A 15972-nucleotide genomic window follows, 5' to 3' on the forward strand; every position below is an offset into this window, starting at 1 on the left:
GCGAACTTAAAGAGTTGACTTGGCAACGTACTTGAACAACCGACTTGGTGAGCGTACATGGTGAGTGGGATTAGAGAAGCAACTCGGCGGGGCGACTTGATGAACGGACTTAAAGGGTCGACTCGGCGGGGTGACTTGATGAACGGACCTAAAGAGTTGACTTGGTGAGAGTACTTGGCGGGGTGAACTGATGAACAGACTTAAAGAGTCGACTTGGTGGGAGTACTTGGTGGGCCGACTTGATGAACGGACTTATAGAGTCGACTTGGTGAGAGTAGTTGTTCTGGTGACTTGATGAACGGACTTAAAGAGTCGGCTTGGTGGGGTGACTTGATGAAAGGACTTAAACAGTCGACTTGGTCGGGTGACTCCATGAACGAACTTAGAGGGTCGACTTTGCGGGGTGACTTGATGAACGGACCTAAAGAGTTGACTTGGTGAGAGTACTCGGTGGGGTGACCTGATGAACAGACTTAGAGAGTCGACTTGGTGAGAGTCCTTGGTGGGCCGACCTGGTTGGTTGACTTCGTGAACTGACTTAAAGAGTCGACTTGGTGGGGTGACTTGATGAACGGACTTCAAGGGTCGACTTGGCGAGGTGACTTGATGAACGGTCCTAAAGAGTTGACTTGGTGAGAGTACTTGGTGTGGTGACTTGATGAAAAGACTTAAAGAGTCGAATTGGTGAGAGTACTTGGTGGGGTGACTTGATGAACGCACTTGAAGGGTCGACTTGGTGGGGTGACTTTATGAACGGACCTAAAGAGTTGACCTGGTGAGAGTGCTTGGTGGGGTGACTTGATGAACATAGTAAAAGAGTCGACTTGGTGAGAGTAGTTGGTCGGGTGACTTGATGAACGCACTTGAAGAATCGACTTGGTTAGAGTACTTGGTGGGGTGACTTGATGAACAGACTTAAAGATTCGACTTGGTGGGCCGACCTGGCGGGGTGACATGATGAACGGACTTAGAGAGTCGACTTGGTGAGAGTACTTGGTGGGCCGACCTGGCCGGGCGACTTGATGAACAAACTTAAAGAGTCGACTTGGTGAGAGTACCCGGTGGGCTGACCTGGTCACGTGACTTGATGAACGGACTTAAAGAGTCGACTTGGTGGGCCGACTTGGCCGGGTGACTTGATGAACGAACTTAGAGAGTCGACTTTGTGAGAGTACTTGGTGGGTCGAACTGGCGGGGTGACTTGATGAACGAACTTAAAGAGTCGACCTGGTGAGAGAACTTGGTGGGCCGAGCTGGCGGGGTGAATTGATGAACGAACCTAAAGAGTCGACTTTGTGAGAGTACTTGGTGGGCCGACCTGGCGGGGTGAGTTGATGACCGAACTTAAAGGGTCGACTTGGTGAGAGTACTTGGTGGGCCGACCTGGCGGGGCGCCTTGATGAACGAACTTAAAGAGTCAACTTGGTGAGAGTACTCGGTGGGGTGACCTGATGAACAAACCTAAAGAGTCGACCTGGTGAGAGTACTTGGTGGGCCGACCTGGCGGGGTGACTTGGTGAGAAAACTTAAAGAGTCGACTTGGTGAGAGTAGTTGGTGGGCTGACCTGGCGGGGTGACTTGATGAACGAACTTAAAGAGTCGACCTGGTGGGCCGACTTGGCAGAGTGACTTCATGAACGAACTTAAAGAGTCCACTCGGTGGGCCGACCTGGCGGGGTGAATTGATGAACGAACTTAAAGAGTCGACTTGGAGAGAGTAATTTGTGGGCTGACCTGGCGGGGTGACTTGATGAATGAACTTAAAGAGTCGACTTGGTGGGGTGACTTGATGAACGCACTTGAAGGGTCGACTTGGTGGGGTGACTCTATGAACGGACCTAAAGAGTTGACTTGGTGAGAGTACTTGGTGGGGTGACTCGATGAAAGGACTTAAAGAGTCGACTTGGTGAGAGTACTTGGTGGCTCGACTTTATGAGAAGACTTAAAGAGCCCACTTGGTGAGAGTGGGCCTAACGGGGCGATGTGGTGAGTGGGCCTAACGGGGCGAGTTGGTGGGGCGACTTGGCGAGTGTTATTAGAGAGCCGACGTGGTGAGGCGACTCGGCGAGTTGGTTCGTTGAGATGACATGGTGAGCTGACTTGGCGAGTCGACCCGGCGAGCGAACTTAAAGAGTCAACTTGGCAACGTACTCGAGTCGACTTGGTGAGGCGACCCGGCGAGCGGGCTCAAAGAGTCAACATGGTGAGGCGACTCATTGAGTCAACATGGTGAGGCGATTCATGGTGAGGAGCTATCCTTGAGGCGACTTGGTGGGCCTACTTGATTAGTCAACTTGGTGAGCCGACCTGACGAGCTGACACGGTGAGCGGGCTTGAAGAGGCGACGACTTGGTGGGGTAACTCGGCAAGCCAACTTATCGAGGTGAGATGGTGAGTCGACTTGGTGAGCTGACTTGGTGAGCGCACTTAAAGAGTCAACTTCGTGAGGTGACTCGGCGAGTTAGCCCGCTGATGCGACTTGGGCGGGCCGACCTGGCGAACGAACTTAAAGAGGCGACTTGGGCGGGCTGACCTGGCGAGCGAACTTAAAGAGTTGACTTGGCAACGTACTTGAACAACCGACTTGGTGAGCTGACACGGTGAGTGGGCTTAGAGAAGCAACTCGGCGGGGCGACTTGATGAACGGACTTAAAGGGTCGACTTGGCGGGGTGACTTGATGAACGGACCTAAAGAGTTGACTTGGTGAGAGTACTTGGCGGGGTGAACTGATGAACGGACTTAAAGAGTCGACTTGGTGGGAGTACTTGGTGGGCCAACTTGATGAACGGACTTATAGAGTCGACTTGGTGAGAGTAGTTGTTCTGGTGACTTGATGAACGAACTTAAAGAGTCGGCTTGGCGGGGTGACTTGATGAAAGGACTTAAACAGTCGACTTGGTCGGGTGACTCGATGAACGAACTTAGAGGGTCGACTTTGCGGGGTGACTTGATGAACGGACCTAAAGAGTTGACTTGGTGAGAGTACTCGGTGGGGTGACTCGATGAAAGGACTTAAAGAGTCGACTTGGTGAGAGTACTTGGTGGCTCGACTTTATGAGCAGACTTAAAGTGTCCACTTGGTGAGAGTGGGCCTAACGGGGCGATGTGGTGAGTGGGCCTAACGGGGCGAGTTGGTGGGGCGACTTGGCGAGTGGTATTAGAGAGCCGATGTGGTGAGGCAACTCGGCGAGTTGGTTCGTTGAGATGACATGGTGAGCTGACTTGGCGAGTCGACCCGGCGAGCGAACTTAAAGAGTCGACTTGGCAACGTACTCGAGTCAACTTGGTGAGGCGACCCGGCGAGCGGGCTCAAAGAGTCACCATGGTGAGGCGACTCATTGAGTGAACATGGTGAGGCGACTCATGGTGAGGAGCTATCCTTGAGGCGACTTGGTGGGCCTACTTGATCAGTCGACTTGGTGAGCCGACCTGACGAGCTGACACGGTGAGCGGGCTTAAAGAGGCGATGACTTGGTGGGGTAACTCAGCAAGCCAACTTATCGAGGCGAGATGGTGAGTCGACTTGGTGAGCTGACTTGGTGAGCGCACTTAAAGAGTCAACTTCGTGAGGTGACTCGGCGAGTTAGCCCGCTGATGCGACTTGGGCGGGCCGACCTGGCGAACGAACTTAAAGAGGCGACTTGGGCGGGCTGACCTGGCGATCGAACTTAAAGAGTTGACTTGGCAACGTACTTGAACAACCGACTTGGTGAGCTGACATGGTGAGTGGGCTTAGAGAAGCAACTCGGCGGGGCGACTTGATGAACGGACTTAAAGGGTCGACTTGGCGGGGTGACTTGATGAACGGACCTAAAGAGTTGACTTGGTGAGAGTACTTGGCGGGGTGAACTGATGAACGGACTTAAAGAGTCGACTTGGTGGGAGTACTTGGTGGGCCGACTTGATGAACGGACTTATAGAGTCGACTTGGTGAGAGTAGTTGTTCTGGTGACTTGATGAACAGACTTAAAGAGTCGGCTTGGCGGGGTGACTTGATGAAAGGACTTAAACAGTCGACTTGGTCGTGTGACTCGATGAACGAACTTAGAGGGTCGACTTTGCGGGGTGACTTGATGAACGGACCTAAAGAGTTGACTTGGTGAGAGTACTCGGTGGGGTGACTCGATGAAAGGACTTAAAGAGTCGACTTGGTGAGAGTACTTGGTGGCTTGACTTTATGAGCAGACTTAAAGTGTCCACTTGGTGAGAGTGGGCCTAACGGGGCGATGTGGTGAGTGGGCCTAACGGGGCGAGTTGGTGGGGTGACTTGGCGAGTGGTATTAGAGAGTCGACGTGGTGAGGCGACTCGGCGAGTTGGTTCGTTGAGATGACATGGTGAGCTGACTTGGCGAGTCGACCCGGCGAGCGAACTTAAAGAGTCGACTTGGCAACGTACTCGAGTCGACTTGGTGAGGCGACCCGGCGAGTGGGCTCAAAGAGTCACCATGGTGAGGCGACCCGGCGAGCGGGCTCAAAGAGTCACCATGGTGAGTCGACTTGGTGAGCTGACTTTTTGAGCGCACTTAAAGAGTCAACTTCGTGAGGTGACTCGGTGAGTTAGCCCGCTGATGCAACTTGGGCGGGCCGACCTGGCGAACGAACTTAAAGAGGCGACTTGGGCGGGCTGACCTGGCGAGCGAACTTAAAGAGTTGACTTGGCAACGTACTTGAACAACCGACTTGGTGAGCTGACATGGTGAGTGGGCTTAGAGAAGGAACTCGGCGGGGTGACTTGATGAACGGACTTAAAGGGTCGACTTGGCGGGGTGACTTGATGAACGGACCTAAAGAGTTGACTTGGTGAGAGTACTTGGCGGAGTGAACTGATGAACGGGCTTAAAGAGTCGACTTGGTGGGAGTACTTGGTGGGCCGACTTGATGAACGGACTTATAGAGTCGACTTGGTGAGAGTAGTTGTTCTGGTGACTTGATGAACGGACTTAAAGAGTCGGCTTGGCGGGGTGACTTGATGAAAGGACTTAAACAGTCGACTTGGTCGGGTGACTCGATGAACGAACTTAGAGGGTCGACTTTGCGGGGTGACTTGATGAACAGACCTAAAGAGTTGACTTGGTGAGAGTACTTGGTTGGGTGACTCGATGAAAGGACTTAAAGAGTCGACTTGGTGAGAGTACTTGGTGGCTCGACTTTATGAGCAGACTTAAAGAGTCCACTTGGTGAGAGTGGGCCTAACGGGGCGATGTGGTGAGTGGGCGTAACGGGGCGAGTTGGTGGGGTGACTTGGCGTGTGGTATTAGAGAGCCGACGTGGTGAGGCGACTCAGCGAGTTGGTTCGTTGAGATGACATGGTGAGCTGACTTGGCGAGTCGACCCGGCGAGCGAACTTAAAGAGTCGACTTGGCAACGTACTCGAGTCGACTTGGTGAGGCGACCCGGCGAGCGGGCTCAAAGAGTCACCATGGTGAGGCGACTCATTGAGTCAACATGGTGAGGCGACTCATGGTGAGGAGCTATCCTTGAGGCGACTTGGTGGGCCTACTTGATTAGTCGACTTGGTGAGCCGACCTGACGAGCTGACACGGTGAGCGGGCTTAAAGAGGCGACGACTTGGTGGGGTAACTCGGCAAGCCAACTTATCGAGGCGAGATGGTGAGTCGACTTGGTGAGCTGACTTGGTGAGCGCACTTAAAGAGTCAACTTCGTGAGGTGACTCGGCGAGTTAGCCCGCTGATGCGACTTGGGCGGGCCGACCTGGCGAACGAACTTAAAGAGGCGACTTGGGCGGGCTGACCTGGCGAGCGAACTTAAAGAGTTGACTTGGCAACGTACTTGAACAACCGACTTGGTGAGCGGACATGGTGAGTGGGATTAGAGAAGCAACTCGGCGGGGCGACTTGATGAACGGACTTAAAGGGTCGACTCGGCGGGGTGACTTGATGAACGGACCTAAAGAGTTGACTTGGTGAGAGTACTTGGCGGGGTGAACTGATGAACGGACTTAAAGAGTCGACTTGGTGGGAGTACTTGGTGGGCCGACTTGATGAACGGACTTATAGAGTCGACTTGGTGAGAGTAGTTGTTCTGGTGACTTGATGAACGGACTTAAAGAGTCGACTTGGCGGGGTGACTTGATGAAAGGACTTAAACAGTCGACTTGGTCGGGTGACTCGATGAACGAACTTAGAGGGTCGACTTTGCGGGGTGACTTGATGAACGGACCTAAAGAGTTGACTTGGTGAGAGTACTCGGTGGGGTGACCTGATGAACAGACTTAGAGAGTCGACTTGGTGAGAGTCCTTGGTGGGCCGACCTGGTTGGGTGACTTCGTGAACTGACTTAAAGAGTCGACTTGGTGGGGTGACTTGATGAACGGACTTCAAGGGTCGACTTGGCGAGGTGACTTGATGAACGGTCCTAAAGAGTTGACTTGGTGAGAGTACTTGGTGTGGTGACTTGATGAAAAGACTTAAAGAGTCGAATTGGTGAGAGTACTTGGTGGGGTGACTTGATGAACGCACTTGAAGGGTCGACTTGGTGGGGTGACTTTATGAACGGACCTAAAGAGTTGACCTGGTGAGAGTGCTTGGTGGGGTGACTTGATGAACATAGTAAAAGAGTCGACTTGGTGAGAGTAGTTGGTCGGGTGACTTGATGAACGCACTTGAAGAATCGACTTGGTTAGAGTACTTGGTGGGGTGACTTGATGAACAGACTTAAAGATTCGACTTGGTGGGCCGACCTGGCGGGGTGACTTGATGAACGGACTTAGAGAGTCGACTTGGTGAGAGTACTTGGTGGGCCGACCTGGCCGGGTGACTTGATGAACAAACTTAAAGAGTCGACTTGGTGAGAGTACTCGGTGGGCTGACCTGGTCACGTGACTTGATGAACGAACTTAAAGAGTCGACTTGGTGGGCCGACTTGGCCGGGTGACTTGATGAACGAACTTAAAGAGTCGGCTTGGTGGGTCGAAGTAGCGGGGTGACTTGGTGAGAGTACTTGCTGGGCTGACCTGGCAGGGTGACTTGATGAACGAACTTAGAGAGTCGACTTTGTTAGAGTACTTGGTGGGTCGAACTGGCAGGGTGACTTGATGAACGAACTTAAAGAGTCGACCCGGTGAGAGAACTTGGTGGGCCGAGCTGGCGGGGTGAATTGATGAACGAACCTAAAGAGTCGACTTTGTGAGAGTACTTGGTGGGCCGACCTGGCGGGGTGAGTTGATGACCGAACTTAAAGGGTCGACTTGGTGAGAGTACTTGGTGGGCCGACCTGGCGGGGCGACTTGATGAATGAACTTAAAGAGTCGACTTGGTGAGAGTACTCGGTGGGGTGCCCTGATGAACAAACCTAAAGAGTCGACCTGGTGAGAGTACTTGGTGGGCCGACCTGGCGGGGTGACTTGGTGAGCAAACTTAAAGAGTCGACTTGGTGAGAGTAGTTGGTGGGCTGACCTGGCGGGGTGACTTGATGAACGAACTTAAAGAGTCGACCTGGTGGGCCGACTTGGCAGAGTGACTTCATGAACGAACTTAAAGAGTCCACTTGGTGGGCCGACCTGGCGGGGTGACTTGATGAACGAACTTAAAGAGTCGACTTGGTGAGAGTAATTTGTGGGCTAACCTGGCTGGGTGACTTGATGAATGAACTTAAAGAGTCGACTTGGTGGGGTGACTTGATGAACGCACTTGAAGGGTCGACTTGGTGGGGTGACTCTATGAACGGACCTAAAGAGTTGACTTGGTGAGAGTACTTGTTGGGGTGACTCGATGAAAGGACTTAAAGAGTCGACTTGGTGAGAGTACTTGGTGGCTCGGCTTTATGAGCAAACTTAAAGAGCCCACTTGGTGAGAGTGGGCCTAACGGGGCGATGTGGTGAGTGGGCCTAACGGGGCGAGTTGGTGGGGCGACTTGGCGAGTGGTATTAGAGAGCCGACGTGGTGAGGCGACTCGGCGAGTTGGTTCATTGAGATGACATGGTGAGCTGACTTGGCGAGTCGACCCAGCGAGCGAACTTAAAGAGTGGACTTGGCAACGTACTCGAGTCGACTTGGTGAGGCGACCCGGTGAGCGGGCTCAAAGAGTCAACATGGTGAGGCGACTCATGGTGAGGAGCTATCCTTGAGGCGACTTGGTGGGCCTACTTGATTAGTCGACTTGGTGAGCCGACCTGACGAGCTGACACGGTGAGCGGGCTTGAAGAGGCGACGACTTGGTGGGGTAACTCGGCAAGCCAAATTATCGAGGCGAGATGGTGAGTCGACTTGGTGAGCTGACTTGGTGAGCGCACTTAAAGAGTCAACTTCGTGAGGTGACTCGGCGAGTTAGCCCGCTGATGCGACTTGGGCGGGCCGACCTGGCGAATGAACTTAAAGAGGCGACTTGGGCGGGCTGACCTGGCGAGCGAACTTAAAGAGTTGACTTGGCAACGTACTTGAACAACCGACTTGGTGAGCTGACACGGTGAGTGGGCTTAGAGAAGCAACTCGGCGGGGCGACTTGATGAACGGACTTAAAGGGTCGACTTGGCGGGGTGACTTGATGAACGGACCTAAAGAGTTGACTTGGTGAGAGTACTTGGCGGGGTGAACTGATGAACGGACTTAAAGAGTCGACTTGGTGGGAGTACTTGGTGGGCCGACTTGATGAACGGACTTATAGAGTCGACTTGGTGAGAGTAGTTGTTCTGGTGACTTGATGAACGGACTTAAAGAGTCGGCTTGGCGGGGTGACTTGACTAAAGGACTTAAACAGTCGACTTGGTCGGGTGATTCGATGAACGAACTTAGAGGGTCGACTTTGCGGGGTGACTTGATGAACGGACCTAAAGAGTTGACTTGGTGAGAGTACTTGGTTGGGTGACTCGATGAAACGACTTAAAGAGTCGACTTGGTGAGAGTACTTGGTGGCTCGACTTTATGAGCAGACTTAAAGAGTTCACTTGGTGAGAGTGGGCCTAACGGGGCGATGTGGTGAGTGGGCCTAACGGGGCGAGTTGGTGGGGCGACTTGGCGAGTGGTATTAGAGAGCCGACGTGGTGAGGCGGCTCGGCGAGTTGGTTCGTTGAGATGACATGGTGAGCTGACTTGGCGAGTCGACCTCGCGAGCGAACTTAAAGAGTCGACTTGGCAACGTACTCGAGTCGACTTGGTGAGGCGACCCGGCGAGCGGGCTCAAAGAGTCAACATGGTGAGGCGACTCATTGAGTCAACATGGTGAGGAGCTATCCTTGAGGCGACTTGGTGGGCCTACTTGATTAGTCAACTTGGTGAGCCGACCTGACGAGCTGACACGGTGAGCGGGCTTAAAGAGGCGACGACTTGGTGGGGTAACTCGGCAAGCCAACTTATCGAGGCGAGATGGTGAGTCGACTTGGTGAGCTGACTTGGTGAGCGCACTTAAAGAGTCAACTTCGTGAGGTGACTCGGCGAGTTAGCCCGCTGATGTGACTTGGGCGGGCCGACCTGGCGAACGAACTTAAAGAGGCAACTTGGGCGGGCTGACCTGGCGAGCGAACTTAAAGAGTTGACTTGGCAACGTACTTGAACAACCGACTTGGTGAGCGGACATGGTGAGTGGGATTAGAGAAGCAACTCGGCGGGGCGACTTGATGAACGGACTTAAAGGGTCGACTCGGCGGGGTGACTTGATGAACGGACCTAAAGAGTTGACTTGGTGAGAGTACTTGGCGGGGTGAACTGATGAACGGACTTAAAGAGTCGACTTGGTGGGAGTACTTGGTGGGCCGACTTGATGAACGGACTTATAGAGTCGACTTGGTGAGAGTAGTTGTTCTGGTGACTTGATGAACGGACTTAAAGAGTCGGCTTGGCAGGGTGACTTGATGAAAGGACTTAAACAGTCGACTTGGTCGGGTGACTCGATGAACGAACTTAGAGGGTCGACTTTGCGGGGTGACTTGATGAACAGACCTAAAGAGTTGACTTGGTGAGAGTACTTGGTGGGGTGACCTGATGAACAGACTTAGAGAGTCGACTTGGTGAGAGTCCTTGGTTGGCCGACCTGGTTGGGTGACTTCGTGAACTGACTTAAAGAGTCGACTTGGTGGGGTGACTTGATGAACGGACTTCAAGGGTCGACTTGGCGAGGTGACTTGATGAATGGTCCTAAAGAGTTGACTTGGTGAGAGTACTTGGTGTGGTGACTTGATGAAAAGACTTAAAGAGTCGAATTGGTGAGAGTACTTGGTGGGGTGACTTGATGAATGCACTTGAAGGGTCGACTTGGTGGGGTGACTTTATGAACGGACCTAAAGAGTTGACCTGGTGAGAGTGCTTGGTGGGGTGACTTGATGAACATAGTAAAAGAGTCGACTTGGTGAGAGTAGTTGGTCGGGTGACTTGATGAACGCACTTGAAGAATCGACTTGGTTAGAGTACTTGGTGGGGTGACTTGATGAACGGACTTAAAGATTCGACTTGGTGGGCCGACCTGGCGGGGTGACTTGATGAACGGACTTAGAGAGTCGACTTGGTGAGAGTACTTGGTGGGCCGACCTGGCCGGGTGCCTTGATGAACAAACTTAAAGAGTCGACTTGGTGAGAGTACTCGGTGGGCTGACCTGGTCACGTGACTTGATGAACGGACTTAAAGAGTCGACTTGGTGGGCCGACTTGGCCGGGTGACTTGATGAACGGACTTAAAGAGTCGACTTGGTGGGCCGACTTGGCCGGGTGACTTGATGAACGAACTTAAAGAGTCAACTTGGTGGGTCGAAGTAGCGGGGTGACTTGGTGAGAGTACTTGCTGGGCTGACCTGGCAGGGTGACTTGATGAACGAACTTAGAGAGTCGACTTTGTTAGAGTACTTGGTGGGTTGAACTGGCAGGGTGACTTGATGAACGAACTTAAAGAGTCGACCCGGTGAGAGAACTTGGTGGGCCGAGCTGGCGGGGTGAATTGATGAACGAACCTAAAGAGTCGACTTTGTGAGAGTACTTGGTGGGCCGACCTGGCGGGGTGAGTTGATGACCGAACTTAAAGGGTCGACTTGGTGAGAGTACTTGGTGGGCCGACCTGGCGGGGCGACTTGATGAACGAACTTAAAGAGTCGACTTGGTGAGAGTACTCGGTGGGGTGCCCTGATGAACAAACCTAAAGAGTCGACCTGGTGAGAGTACTTGGTGGGCCGACCTGGTGGGGTGACTTGGTGAGCAAACTTAAAGAGTCGACTTGGTGAGAGTAGTTGGTGGGCTGACCTGGCGGGGTGACTTGATGAACGAACTTAAAGAGTCGACCTGGTGGGCCGACTTGGCAGAGTGACTTCATGAACGAACTTAAAGTGTCCACTTGGTGGGCCGACCTGGCGGGGTGACTTGATGAACGAACTTAAAGAGTCGACTTGGTGAGAGTAATTTGTGGGCTGACCTGGCGGGGTGACTTGATGAATGAACTTAAAGAGTCGACTTGGTGGGGTGACTTGATGAACGCACTTGAAGGGTCGACTTGGTGGGGTGACTCTATGAACGGACCTAAAGAGTTGACTTGGTGAGAGTACTTGGTGGGGTGACTCGATGAAAGGACTTAAAGAGTCGACTTGGTGAGAGTACTTGGTGGCTCGACTTTATGAGCAGACTTAAAGAGCCCACTTGGTGAGAGTGGGCCTAATGGGGCGATGTGGTGAGTGGGCCTAACGGGGCGAGTTGGTGGGGTGACTTGGCGAGTGGTATTAGAGAGCCGACGTGGTGAGGCGACTCGGCGAGTTGGTTCGTTGAGATGACATGGTGAGCTGACTTGGCGAGTCGACCCGGCGAGCGAACTTAAAGAGTGGACTTGGCAACGTACTCGAGTCGACTTGGTGAGGCGACCCGGCGAGCGGGCTCAAAGAGTCAACATGGTGAGGTGACTCATGGTGAGGAGCTATCCTTGAGGCGACTTGGTGGGCCTACTTGATTAGTCGAATTGGTGAGCCGACCTGACGAGCTGACACGGTGAGCGGGCTTGAAGAGGCGACGACTTGGTGGGGTAACTCGGCAAGCCAAATTATCGAGGCGAGATGGTGAGTCGACTTGGTGAGCTGACTTGGTGAGCGCACTTAAAGAGTCAACTTCGTGAGGTGACTCGGCGAGTTAGCCCGCTGATGCGACTTGGGCGGGCCGACCTGGCGAACGAACTTAAAGAGGCGACTTGGGCGGGCTGACCTGGCGAGCGAACTTAAAGAGTTGACTTGGCAACGTACTTGAACAACCGACTTGGTGAGCTGACACGGTGAGTGGGCTTAGAGAAGCAACTCGGCGGGGCGACTTGATGAACGGACTTAAAGGGTCGACTTGGCAGGGTGACTTGATGAACGGACCTAAAGAGTTGACTTGGTGAGAGTACTTGGCGGGGTGAACTGATGAACGGACTTAAAGAGTCGACTTGGTGGGAGTACTTGGTGGGCCGACTTGATGAACGGACTTATAGAGTCGACTTGGTGAGAGTAGTTGTTCTGGTGACTTGATGAACGGACTTAAAGAGTCGGCTTGGTGGGGTGACTTGATGAAAGGACTTAAACAGTCGACTTGGTCGGGTGATTCGATGAACGAACTTAGAGGGTCGACTTTGCGGGGTGACTTGATGAACGGACCTAAAGAGTTGACTTGGTGAGAGTACTTGGTTGGGTGACTTGATGAAACGACTTAAAGAGTCGACTTGGTGAGAGTACTTGGTGGCTCGACTTTATGAGCAGACTTAAAGAGTCCACTTGGTGAGAGTGGGCCTAACGGGGCGATGTGGTGAGTGGGCCTAACGGGGCGAGTTGGTGGGGCGACTTGGCGAGTGGTATTAGAGAGCCGACGTGGTGAGGCGGCTCGGCGAGTTGGTTCGTTGAGATGACATGGTGAGCTGACTTGGCGAGTCGACCTGGCGAGTGAACTTAAAGAGTGGACTTGGCAACGTACTCGAGTCGACTTGGTGAGGCGACCCGGCGAGCGGGCTCAAAGAGTCAACATGGTGAGGCGACTCATTGAGTCAACATGGTGAGGAGCTATCCTTGAGGTGACTTGGTGGGCCTACTTGATTAGTCGACTTGGTGAGCCGACCTGACGATCTGACACGGTGAGCGGGCTTAAAGAGGCGACGACTTGGTGGGGTAACTCGGCAAGCCAACTTATCGAGGCGAGATGGTGAGTCGACTTGGTGAGCGCACTTAAAAAGTCAACTTCGTGAGGTGACTCAGTGAGTTAGCCCGCTGATGCGACTTGGGCGGGCCGACCTGGCGAACGAACTTAAAGAGGCGACTTGGGCGGGCTGACCTGGCGAGCAAACTTAAAGAGTTGACTTGGCAACGTACTTGAACAACCGACTTGGTGAGCTGACATGGTGAGTGGGCTCCGCTGATGCGACTTGGGCGGGCCGACCTGGCGAACGAACTTAAAGAGGCAACTTGGGCGGGCTGACCTGGTGAGCGAACTTAAAGAGTTGACTTGGTGAGCTGACATGGTCAGTGGGCTTAGAGAAGCAACTCGGCGGGGCGACTTGGCGAGCACACCTGCTGGGGCAAGGTGGTAAAACGACTAGGTGATTCGACTTGGTGAGCTGACTTAGGGAGCTGACTTGGTGAGCGAACTTAAGGGGTCGACTTGGTGAGGCAACCTGAATAGTCAACTCGGTGAGGTGGCTTGGGGAGCCGACATGGTGAGCGGTCTTAAAGAAGAGGCGACCTGGTGGGGCAACTTGGTGAGGCGAGATGGTAAGTCATCTTGGTGAGCTGACTTGGTGAGCGCACTTAAAAAGTCAACTTCGTGAGGTGACTCAGTGAGTTAGCCCGCTGATGCGACTTGGGCGGGCCGACCTGGCGAACGAACTTAAAGAGGCGACTTGGGCGGGCTGACCTGGCGAGCAAACTTAAAGAGTTGACTTGGCAACGTACTTGAACAACCGACTTGGTGAGCTGACATGGTGAGTGGGCTCCGCTGATGCGACTTGGGCGGGCCGACCTGGCGAACGAACTTAAAGAGGCAACTTGGGCGGGCTGACCTGGTGAGCGAACTTAAAGAGTTGACTTGGTGAGCTGACATGGTCAGTGGGCTTAGAGAAGCAACTCGGCGGGGCGACTTGGCGAGCACACCTGCTGGGGCAAGGTGGTAAAACGACTAGGTGATTCGACTTGGTGAGCTGACTTAGGGAGCTGACTTGGTGAGCGAACTTAAGGGGTCGACTTGGTGAGGCAACCTGAATAGTCAACTCGGTGAGGTGGCTTGGGGAGCCGACATGGTGAGCGGTCTTAAAGAAGAGGCGACCTGGTGGGGCAACTTGGTGAGGCGAGATGGTAAGTCATCTTGGTGAGCCGTCTTGACGAGCTATGAGTGGACTTAAAGAGTCAATTCTTGATTTGGCAAAGACCACATGGTTAGATGACTTGGTGAGCCGACCTGGCCAGAAAAATTGGCAAGCAAACTTATAGAATCGACTTGCTGTCCCCAGCCAGGATCGCACGCCTGGGTCGACCCAACTTGGGTCACCCGACTAGGTCAACCCATCTCCGTCGCCCCAGCCTCGGGCGACCCGACTGGGTCGACGAGGGGAAAAAAAAAAAAAAAAAACAAAAAAAATCATGAGAGGCCCTGTACAGCAAAAAGCGCTAAATTTTGGGCATTACAAAAAAAAAAAAAAAAAAAAACAAGTTACCCGCTTTTGGATCACGCACAAGTTTCAGTTCACGTATTGCCGAGCCGACTCGAGGCGTTACGCCTAGCTAGCCGGATTTGAGGTAGGGTAGCCGAAACGATCCGATTTGAGAATTTTCTTTATAAAAAGAGATCATGATAGGCCTCGTAAGGCAAAAAAGAATGAAATTTTGGGAGTTCAAAAAAAAACGTTACCCGGTTTTGGATCGCGCACAGGGCTCAGGTCACGTAGCATCGAGGTGCCCTGGGTGACATGATTCGAGCGAAAAGTCGACGGTGGCATGAGTCGTGCAAAAACATTGGAGGCCATTAAGGCTCGAGGCGCTTCGAGTCGAGGTTGCCGAGGCGGGTCGGGTTGAAAAATTTGGGCGTTAACCAAAAAGAAAAAGTTAACCGCTTTTGGATCATGTACACGGCTCGGGGCACTTAGAATCAAGTCGAGCACGGTGACATGAGTCGTGCGAAAAATTTGGAGACGACTCGAGTCGGGGCATCCGACTCTATTCGAGTTCAAAACTTTGGGACTTGACAAAAAAAAGAAAAAAGAAAAAGTTACCCGGTTTTGGATCACGTAAGTGACTCGGGCCACTCAGAATCAAGGCGAGTGTGATTACATGAGTCGGGCGAAAAAAAAAATGGAGGCGGTTAAGGCTCGAGGCAATTCGAGTCGGGGTAGCTGAGTCGATTCGAAAACTTTGGCCGTTAGCCAGAAAAAGAGTTAATCGCTTTTGGATCACGTACATGACTTGGGGCACATAGAATCAAGTCAAGCACGGTGACATGAGTGGTTCGAAAAAATTGCAGGCGATTAAGGCTCGAGGCTATTTGAGTTGGGGTTGCTGACACGATTCGGGTTGAAATCTTTGGGTGTTAACCAAAGAAGGAAGAAGTTAACCGCTTTTGGATCACGTACATGACTCGGGGCACCAAGTCGAGCACGGTGACATGAGTCCTGCGAAAAAACTGGAGGCGGTTAAGGCTCGAGGCAATACGAGTCGGGGTCGCCGACACAATTTGGGTTGAAAACTTTGGGCGTTAACCGAAAAAAAGAGTTGACCGCCTTTGGATCACGCACATGACTCGGCGCACTTAGAATCATGTCGAGCACGGTGACATGAGTCGTGCGAAAAAATTGGAGGCGGTTAAGGCTCGACGCGATTCGAGTCGGGGTTTGGGTAATTGGGGCGATTCGTGTCGGGGTTGCCGACACGGTTCGAGTTGAAAACTTTGGGCATTAACCCCCCCAAAAAAAAAGGTTGACCTCTTTTGGACCACGTACATGACTCGGGGCACTTAGAATCAAGTCGAGCACGGTGACATGGGTTGTGCGAAAAATTCAGAGGTGATTCGAGTCGGGGTAGCCAACTCGATTTGAGTTCA

The sequence above is a fragment of the Cupressus sempervirens genome, chromosome 7 (assembly GCF_028749045.1).
Source record: "Cupressus sempervirens isolate cs-2001-9-10 chromosome 7, ASM2874904v1, whole genome shotgun sequence".
Classification (NCBI taxonomy): domain Eukaryota; kingdom Viridiplantae; phylum Streptophyta; class Pinopsida; order Cupressales; family Cupressaceae; genus Cupressus; species Cupressus sempervirens.